This window comes from Choristoneura fumiferana, chromosome Z, assembly GCF_025370935.1.
Source record: "Choristoneura fumiferana chromosome Z, NRCan_CFum_1, whole genome shotgun sequence".
NCBI lineage: Eukaryota > Metazoa > Arthropoda > Insecta > Lepidoptera > Tortricidae > Choristoneura > Choristoneura fumiferana.
In genome coordinates this window covers 8433667-8444873 of record NC_133472.1, presented here as the reverse complement: position 1 = coordinate 8444873, position 11207 = coordinate 8433667, and the positions used below count along the sequence as shown (strand labels likewise).

The 11207-nt window shown below is 36.0% G+C and overlaps 1 long non-coding RNA gene across 1 annotated transcript in view; it reads right to left on the bottom strand.

The window, feature by feature from the left end:
- Positions 1–687: 687 nt before the first annotated feature.
- The window catches only part of LOC141438363 (uncharacterized), a 319118-nt gene continuing 308598 nt past the window's right edge, over positions 688–11207 (bottom strand). Inside the window, exon 3 of the long non-coding RNA XR_012452478.1 lies at positions 688–821. This is a non-coding gene — a long non-coding RNA (uncharacterized lncRNA). The remainder of the gene's footprint in view (positions 822–11207) is intronic.

Genomic DNA, 11207 nt, shown 5'->3' with positions numbered 1-11207 from the left:
TTTGTTTTAACGTTCGTTACACAACTCTCAGCTATGAATATGAAACTACCGTGAGACATATTTAATGAAATAACACCGGATAGGTCTCACGTCGCCATCGATTGGTGTGAACATACCTTTAGGCTAAGTTCAAATGAACGCGCGGTGATGCGCTGCTCGGCGCGCTGTTTCAGATTGTAACAAATGAATGCTTGTTTACGTGACAATTGAATTTGTTACAATCTCAAACCGCCAAGCCAACCGCGCGTCACCGCGCGATCATCTGAACTTAGCCTTACAGAGGGATGCGGTTAGTGTTGTGTGCTACCCTAAATTCAACATTGATAACGCAACAAGCACTCTACGGCATCCACCGTTTAGAAACTGTTTAAAAAACTGGTCAAACAAAATATACACTTTTGCTGCTGTCAGGAGTCATTGGAAGTAAGATTAAGAGGGATTATATTGCCGAAAATAAGACGTCGAAACTTATTTATCGCAAAACGACATTACCTAATCAAAACAAAATCAATTCTCTTCTTGCGTCGTAAAAAATTTGATGTGATGCCCTTGTGATGTGATGAGCGAAGGCAAAAAACGTCTAGATCCATTACGAAATTTATACAAATATAGTCGGGGTAAAACTTAAAACTCACATGATGTCCCCAAATTTGAGCCTCGTGTGAATGAGCGCGCATGTCTTGTGGTCAGTGGAGGCAAGAGCGGCGCGGCGCCGGCGCGGTGGCAGCGGCGAGGACAGCGGCGACTCGACGCGGCGCACGCCCGGTGTGCTGCCGCGCCGGCGCGCGGACGCGTGCCGCCCTCCCACGCCGCCCAGCATCCTGAGGGCAAAAGAAGAAATTCGTGGTTAAACGCGTTAGGTGGAGAAATACAATGGTAATCGTGGTCGCCTAGTACAATACAGTACAATACAGTACAATACAAATCGTCACTACTTTGAAATATATCGTATCTAAAATCAATATGTCAACCAAATTTAACCTTGATATAATGTTCATAAAGTTCACTCAGAAAATTATATATTTTTCATCACACTTGCTCGTAAACAGTGTCGTAACATGCACGCTACCTTGGTTGCAACCCCCCAAATAAAACCCTCGACCTTAATGTGCTTGTCATGAAACCCGTGGTCGGTAAATGAGTCATTGCGCGTACACATTTTCTTGTCATGAAGCCCAAGGTCGGTAAATGAGTCAGTGCCCGTACTGATGGCGCTGCGCGCGCTGCTGCAGGACTACATGGACCACATGCACACGCACGTTGCGTCGCATGCCGAGGGAGGGGAGGTTGAGGGCGACGCTGCTAAGAGCACAGCCTAAGGTATCGCCAATATTTGGAAGAATTATATTTTTTCTTTTACAAATATAAAATTTTACTTGCAAATGTGATGAAAACAATGTGTATGAATTAACATTGTCTTCGACTTCGGGCTTCTAATAGACTCTCGTTCGTAATTCCTTATTTACCGCCCTTAAGACATAATGTACTTGACGAAATATTCTTTTCATCACACTTGCTCGTCAATGACGTTATTCCATGCTTGTATACTAAATAAAAGACAATGGCCTCAATTGTTCCCGCGGGAATTATGGATTTTCGTTTAGTTTCCTCCCCAAGGGAGTTATGGATTTTGTTTTAAAAAGTTTTAGTAGGTACGTCATTTCAGACCAAAGAGGTTTCAAGTCAGCCAACGCTTTATTTAGGTACATCTTTAAAACTTAGATATAACCTAATTTTACACCATAAAATTTGCCACGCTTCATGCAACTTAGTTTTTTTTTTATATTTTAAATTTACATATATCAAATTGTTTTGCAATAATTTCAATAAATATTTTTTTAGCATGTTGGAATAATCTGGCCGTAAGACCATTCGAATTCTAAACTAAACACGATTTTTAGTATTATCTATGGTAGACGACTCGAAAAAAGTGTCAATCAGGGGGGCTACCACGAAATTCGAAAATCGAAGTTCACTGAAGTGTTTGGACACAATTTTTTTTTTTTTTGCATTTTTTCCTCGCAATGTGATGAGCCGTAAGGGGTTTACAAAATCAGGGTCATTAAAAGACCTCTGCCTCCGGCGTCGGGCTTCTAATAGACTCTCGTTAGTAATCCCCTTCTTACGCCCCTTAATGCACAATGTACTATTATGCTTACTCACAACACACGCTTAAATTTATTTAAAGAGAGAGATTTTATTTTTATCATTTCGCCAAATAGTTACCAGGTATAGGTACTTATGGAACACACGTATGTATAAGGAAACTAATTTGCAAGCACGTAACGTCACATGAAATATGACATGTCGTGTTTGGAGTGCAAATTACAAACTTTATGCAGGCGGGAAAACGACATTAATTGCAAATGAACGCTAACAAATATATCATAATTGTGCAACAGTATTCCTGATTGTACCTCCTCTCGTTAGTGTAAATACTAAAACCTTGACACGCGACAACGTGCCTAGCCAAGTTCAAATAAAAAGGAACTGACGACGCAACCGTGTGTATATTCGAGCTACTTTTGACCCCTTCACAACTCGAAACTTATTTAATTTGCATTATAGTTTATTTGAGCAATGCGTGCTAGCAATATTAGACAAGTTCACTCTGATATAAACGTATCTCTATCTACTCGTACTCTCAACTTTACGGCATCTTCTATCTGATTTATGTATGCCCCCGATATCTACCTAGAGGTATCCAAAAAAACTTTCGACCTTTTAACCCCTTTTGAAATTCAACGCCGACCAGATTTCGAGTCCTAAATCGAGGCCAAATGTCAACTGACCCACGTCAGCCCCTAAGAAACTAGTGACAGTTTTGATAGAGTTGCGTCTTACGGATATTCGCGCGGGCTGGATTAGCTTCCCAGCCACGTCTTGGGACTTATATCTCACCAAGTTCACTGTTTGAGTGGGAATTGGAGAACAGGCGTTTGCAATTAATGTTTTTGAAGTTTATGTGTTGAATAGGTACGCGATGTTGATGTGAGCTTAGCACTGAAAGTACCGTTTGATTAATAATTGAGAATTTCTAGTGTGCAGAACATAAAATACACATAACTTTGTTTAAAATAGACAAATAAGGTAAATGAAAAATAACAATCATTATTAAATCATTAAAACAGGTAGCGGTAATTAAAAAACCAAAAATTACAAGTTTAGTATCAAGTATGTATGTACTTTTTATTGTATGTTAAATTCAACTTATGTAAACTTAAATATAACATTGACTCTTTCTAGGTTCGGTAAGGTGAATTGATTGAAGAAATATAAAAAAATAATGACTTTGCTATAACAACCAAATATAGTCAACCAAAAAGTAATATTAATATCGAAAATACAAACTGAGACATGGATGCACTGAAAAACCAGAAAAAGAGACCAGCGCTGGGAATCGAACCCAGGTCCTCAGCAATCCTTGCTGCGTGCTATACCCCTTAACCACCGCTGGAGAGGAGGATATGATAATCGTTAGCATGTCATAAAACAATAATGTCAATAGACGTGTTTGCCAACTTGAAAGTTCGACTTTAGCGACATATTATTATTCATTTGATAGGAACTTGTTTAAAAAATGATAGACCACTTCTTTGGCTGATGGTACCATAAGTTAATAAGTACATACCAGCGCCTAATACTATGTATAAATGAGTTTGTGAGGACGTGTGCATGTATTTAAGAATAAGAATAAGAATAAGAATGATTTATTGGCTGATAAAATAGATACACATACAGAAACACTGCACATCCATGCCTATTCCTACCAGCCAAAATGGCCGCCACTCAGCTATGTGTCGCGAAAAGATCTGAAGATGATTTCGCGACGCTGATTTTCAGTGACGCCAGTATTTCACGCTAAAAGAGTTTAGAGTAAAGTACCTGGGCCACCGAGCTCCACTCGGGCTAAAACTCTGTAACCAACTTTTTCCCAGCGACAAGACCAAGCTAGATCGATTTTTCATCCCCGAAAACCCCTACATACCCGTTTACCCTACAGAGCCGTTTTCGAGATCCCCGAAATATATTTATATATATATACAAGAATTGCTCGTTTAATTTAGAGTAAATTTAGTATTATGAATGACCTGAATGAATGAAAAACTTAATTCACAACCGATAAATGAACCTAGGAGCGAAGTCGCTAGGTAAAAAGTAGTCTCGGATATAGTTTTTTCGCTCTCATTTTCCGTAATTCCATAGTCAAAGCCTTGTTTATTGCAGGCCACGGATATCCGTAATTAAGCTGGCTGCTGACAGATTCCTCTAACGTTATACCTAGGAACCCGTAATTGGTTAACTAGCCGCGGGCTCGGCTCTCTTAACAACTGGCGGTTTTTATTTAAAAATCCATTTGTGGGGCTACGTAGGATTAACCGTTAAAGTTCTGTTGGTATAAAACTGACAAGCGGAGTTGGATTCGCACGGGAGGGTTGCGTACCGCCAAAATTAACATTATTGGGATAAGGGAATGCAATCCCGATCTCGCGGGGTCCCGATCGAGATTGCCGGGATTGGGCGGCAGTGGTCTGCAAACTCTGCGAGCGTCTAAAAGTCCTTTTACACGTGTATCCACAAGCTTAGATAAATTAGAGTCAGTCATAAAAAAAGGATTTATTTGAGTGTGGAGGAACAAGGGGGAGTTTTTTGCAGATTGAGTATAATTGTTTAGTCCGCTGTTGCCAACCAGTGTTTGAGTCGGAGAGGGCATTCTCAGCAGCTGGGTACATTGCAACGGACATTAGATGCCGTTTAGCAGATAGCACTCTTAATACACTTTGTTTTTTAAGAAGCTACTTTCAAAATCACCCGTAACTACTTTCTAATCTCCTTGATTTATACTTTTTGTTTTGATTATGCTAATTTCCAAAAAAATACTTTTCTTTTTTTTGATTTTGAAAGGTTTTTGTCTTCTTTCAAATAATATTTTGTTTTAAATAACCTCACTATCACAAACAAGCAGTTTTCATCGTTTTCAGTCATCCGAACTTTACATTTTTTTAAACTAGACGAGATGCCTAAATTTCCGGGATCTCGCAGGATTGATATTTCTAATCCCGCGGGATCTCAAATTTGCGATGTCGAGTCGGGATTGCATTCCCTAATTGGGATCAAGCAAAAGACGCTGAATATAATGATCCCCTTTTGAGTGTTCAAGCCTTTTAATGTTGCTACCTAAGCTATATGGATAAGATAGCCTATTGTGCCAGTAATTTAACCCAAGACTCAATATATGTACGCAAGCACCAGTCCACTAATCCAGTAACAAATGGAGTTAAACAAATAAAATAAAACCTTGAAGTTCTCATATTTTATTAACCCAGTACCAATAAAATGATGACCATTATCATATTTTACAGTAAAATTCACATAGAATTCACATTTTAATTTTAACTTTTAATCATTTTTTTTTACATAAAACTAGATCTATCTCAACTGATAAAAAATGCAGATGAGGCTAAAGATGTATCGAATGCCTTTAGACTTTAGCCTTGAAGAGCCAGGTTGTATCTATCTGGAAATACAGATGATGGTGGCAAATTCCATTCCAAAAGTAAAAAAAAACAGTCAAATGTGAGTCTTGACAGACAGACGGACAACAAAGTGATCCTATAAGGGTTCCGTTTTTCCTTTTTTAGGTAAGGAACCCGATAAACAGTCAGTCAAGTAATTCTACGATAGTTTTCGAGGCCCTCTAGCCGGTGTATATCACCGAAGAGTCTTCGGGCTATTAAACTCACTAAGTACTGATAGACACTAAAGTTTCCCAGATTTTTTGACAACTCTTTAACTTTTAAGGTTCAAATAAGGTGTTTTTGTTAGAGTTGCGTTTGTTATTTTGTAATGGTATTAACCAATTGTATAGCTGTTTCACTGAATGTGGTTGACACTGACCGGAGTAAGCCATGGCTGGACCGAGTCGATAGCCGAGCTATTACGAGAACAATACACCGGATTTCCGTTTCAACACCGGCTATATGCGATCATGTATGTAGACGACCAGATGGCCTAGTGGTTAGAGAACCTGACTACGAAGCTTGAGGTCCCGGGTTCGATTCCCGTGTCGGGGCAGATATTTGTATGAAAAATACGAATGTTTGTTCTCGGGTCTTGGGTGTTTAATATGTATTTAAGTATGTATCTATCTATATAATTATATTTATCCGTTGCTTAGTACCCATAACACAAGCTTTGCTAAGCTTACTTTGGGACTAGGTCAATTGGTGTGAATTGTCCCGTGATATTTATTTATTTATTTATTTATGTATGAGTCTGTACAAATTGTTGGACATGTCAAAATTATATTATTCGACTTCCAGGTACAAAATGTTTTATGTTGATGATTTAATTTTGGTTTACTTTTGCTCTTCCGGTTTTTGTTTGCGGACTTTTGGCATTTCATCATGAGTCCCGTGATTGATTTTAATGAAATATTGAAACAAAAAAGTTGGTTCAGCAATAAATGTTTTATTGCTGCACTTGGTAACAACGTTTGAATACATTAAGGGGATTTTTCACCACTCATTGATTAATTTTATTTGACAGATAAATGTGATTTGATTAATTTAATCAAAGGATGGTGAAACAGGGGGTAAATATGCAAACACAATGATTTTCATCAAAAATAAGTCATTCTCTCTTTATATTTGTCCATAAACATACATAAGTATTAAATAAGTATTAAAGACACGAGGATAAACACAAAGACCAAAGTATTGAACATAAGTATAATAGGGTTTTTGAGTTGCCGACAAATTAACGAATAAAAAAACCTTAATACAAAATGGGAACTATTTTAGGAACAAATATTATTTATTAGGTCGCTGAAAACGCATTTATTAGGTGATCAATAAAATCATACCTATAAAAATTACAAAGTTTTATAACATTAAACTGGTTTTATAGTAGTACTTACACGCACAATAGCACTTAATGTAATGTCACAGTTGTTGTTAATGCTTAATTAAAGTAATATATACCTAATTTATTTTTTAGTGCAGATATCTGTCAATATTTTTTTTTGAGTCTAGTCTTAATTAAATCCTAGTGTTTGTCCCAACTGAAGACACGCTGCTGTCTATTAGTAATGAAGTTACATAAAACAAAGATGATACTCGTAACATACTGGGACAGTGACCATTTAGACCCTACGGTGTAGAAAACAAACTGGCGTTCCTCTTTAAAATCACTTTCGAACACCAGCAAAAAAACCGTTTATCTTTACATTTTCGTTTGTTTCCTCCGGCGACCCCAATTTCGTAATTGCCAGGGAATTTAAAGAATGATTAGGATTTATTGCGCCCTGGTGACGAGAAGCATTAAATTCAGCAGGGGTACTACGAAACTCGAAACACGAAGTTCGTATCGTACCGTCCCTCTCGCTCTCGTATTAAGTGCCGAGTGAGGACTTACTGATTTTAAATCGGTCAACGTTCACAACAGGTGTCGCGGTTAGAATGTACGTAAACGTAGTAAAGTCGTTAAATAGGATATTTTCTGATTAAACTACTAAACTGGAAAAATACAACGAACTAAACATTACCCGCGGCTTTGTTCGCGTTATCCATAGATCAGACAGTTGAATTGAAATCTTGGAATTTAAATTAATTCTTATGCGATGCGATTTCCTAAAAATTAGATCATAAGTCTAACCACTGTAATTTCAATATTTTATCCCTATCCTATATTAATATTGGAATAAAAAGTATTCTGCACTTTACACCAGGTGAGATAGGGGTATTTTTTATGTAAAAAAATGCCTATGTGTTAATCTACACGTCAGTTATCTACACACTGAATTTCATCCAAAATCGGTCGGGCTTTTTCAGCGTGAAGGAGTAAAAACCATACACACAAACATATTAACAAACTTTCGCATTTATAATATTAGTAGGATAATAATAATCATATTTATCATTTCTTTTGGACAGTACCTAAAGTACTGAAAGAGCAACAATGAAAAAAGGTTTGTAATAAAAACAACGTTGTTAATATTGTATATATCTATTCGTAGTTTTAAGCTTTATACTTCCAAAGTTCCAAGTTTGTCTCCGGTTCCAAAAAATAGTTACTTATGTAATGTGTATTAAGATTTATAATAAATAATCGGATGCAATTAAAGATCTCACTTTTGTAAAATTTAAAAGAAACCTTAAAACATGGCTATCGGAGAAATGATTTGTATAAACTTGTTCCTAAAACCAAGTGAAAATATTAATACCTTAATAAAACAAAAGAACTGGTGATCTTGAAACGGCAGAACCGATTTTGATAAAACATATATAAGAACCATCGCTAGAAAACCTGCTTTCAAACAAAAAAACCGCATTCAAATCGGTCCACCCGTTTAAGCGCTACGGTGCCACAGACAGACACACATAGCGGTCAAACTTATAAGACCCCTTTTTGCGTCGGGGGTTAAAAACAAAAATTTGCCATTGTATAAAAATGAAACAAATTGTACCTCTGTATCGTAGTAAGAGTATAGTTATTACTCGTAAATAAAGACATACAACAGGTCCTTGGAGCCCCAGCCCGAAGTAGAAGTATGTCAATGCGGTCATAATCAAGTTTCACGGCGTAGACGCAGCTAATCGGATTGGCCGGTAATTATTGGCGGGCATCGGACCATCCCCCGCGTCTAACATTGTACTGAGAGTTACTAACACTAACCCTCTTTCATTAACGATTTCTAATTATTATAATACAATACAAATAGTCTCTATTGCATACAACAGATCAGTATTTTTTTTATTTATGATACCTACTCAGGTACCTAGAAAAAAAAAAACATCAAAGCCGAGTATCAGACGAGTACCTATTTTATTGTATCTATAATTCATGGCATTTACTTATCATTTTTTTTAAATCTAGTATTTTAACGAGGCATCATAAATTGCGAAATTATTAAGAATACACCTTAGACAAACTTTATGTTAAAACAAAAATATACGATAAAATTAAGTAAGTACAAAATTAAGCACAACTTGCTACAAGTTTGGGCTTTACCAACTCGTTCATTGTCTTAATTGATTTTAAGAGGAAAAATAAGAGGGAAAAATGATAAAAGTTTACATTGCTTAAAATACTACGAAGTTTAAGATGGTAAACAGATAATCATTGAAAAACTAAAACAATTGAAATTTTAAAAGCCTCTCTTTTAAATATTCTGATCATTTGTTGATTTTTCTACTGAATGGAGAAAAGCAGGACGTTCTAAAATCGACGATTGTATTTAAAATTATAAGTAGCTACTTGCTGAATAATCACAAAAATTTGTCTGAGACGAAACCTATTCAATTTTGGCAATATCGAAGCTCACATGCGGATAGGGATATTATACGTGACATGGTAGAAGAGCTACTAGATAGCGGCATTATTCGCGAAAGCAATTCCGCCTATGCTAACCCTGTGTTACTGGTTGATAAAAAGAACGGCGAAAAGAGGTTATGTGTTGACTACAGGGCCCTTAATAAAATAACTCTTAAAAATAAGTACCCTATGCCTGAGAATTGAGGACCTTATAGATAGACTTCAAGGATGTAAATACTTTACGAGCTTAGATTTAAAAAAAATAACAAAAAATGGAACCGACTTCAAAAACCTTGAAAATAGTTTTCTACTAAATAGTTTTTGAAGTCGGTTCCATTTCTTGTAAAAAAAATAATTTTCATATTTTTTTGTGATTTGTAGCCAGATTGGATCTCACAAAACGATTTCATTAAGCTCGAACACAGCATAGTTATATCATTTTATGACAGAGTACCGGTACCTACGGTCTTCTTTATCAGGGTCCAGTTCACCAAATGATACTTTCTGAATGTAATTACTTGATTTGATGTTAAAAATGCCAAAATCGCTATAGGTGTGCTTTAAAAATTCGAGGGTTGCCCTCGATTTCTCTAAGATCTCATCATCAGATACTGACTCAGTATTAATGGGACCACCTCGAAAGTATGTCCTTTAGAGCTAAAAAGAGTTTTGAAATTCGGCTCACAATTGGCGGAGTTATCGCGTAACAGACATACAAAAAAAAACATACACTAGAATTGAGAACCTCCTCCTTTTTTGAAGTCAGTTAAAAATACCAACCAGCCTTTGTACAGGTACATAAAGAGGCGATTCGAATTATACGACGTGTTCCAAAATTTAACCCAGCTTATTTCTATAGGAAGTTTAAATAAACTGTAAATTAATGGTTGTCAGGGTTTTTTAATTGTGTTTAACTTGTTCCTGGTTGATGTTCAAATTGTATCGCATTTTGAATCAAACATTAAGAAGCAAAACTTTTCAGAAGATTCAGTCAAACTTATCCCACCATGTGCTTTAGTTTTTATCAGATGAAAATACAACACATGAAAATTAGATAGACAGGAACTATTAAAGCTGCTTACCCTTATTAATAGGGTTTAGTTAAAAAAAATATTTTGAATACAAACTGTTTTGCTGACTAGGTACATTTTGTTGACTGTAATTGCATTGCCATCCAACCTACATGTATTATACCAAGTTTCAAGTCCATGCCCCACTGAAATTGGATTATATTTGTCTTCCATGATTTGATACACACACGTTCTAAACGGTATTCCCTTGACTTGCCTAAAGTTTTTTTGCCTAATTTCATTTTATCTAACAACTTTTGCTATAATTAATAGTTTGTCTAAAGTCAATTTTTATAATTTCATTAGTCATAATTTTTATTTTGTCGAATTTTCATTATTACTATATGATCATTTGCATAGCTCTTGTTTAGTTGAATATTATTTTATCGAAAACTCACATTGTCGATTCTTATTTAACTAATCATCATATACCCGAATAACGTTTTAACTAATATCATTTTGCACAACTCTTGTTTTGTCGAATATTATTTTATCGAAAACTCACTTTGTCGATTCTTATTTTAATTAATCATGATGTAGCCGAATAACGTATTAACTAACATGAGATTGTCTAATATTGAATTATCATAATATTAGTTTTGCTTACTAACGTTATGCCTAATTTTGGTACCTAAATGTTTATTATAAAATAAGGTCAATTAGGTAGGTTAAAATCCATATAATATATTCTACTATTTTTTATTCGATTCAAGCAAATAACAATTCTAAACATACAGGGAATAGGTACGACGACGAGCGAAGCGAGGAGGAGCGTTAGGTAGAACTGCGACCCTACAGTGCGCGAGCCGAGCGAGCGAAGCG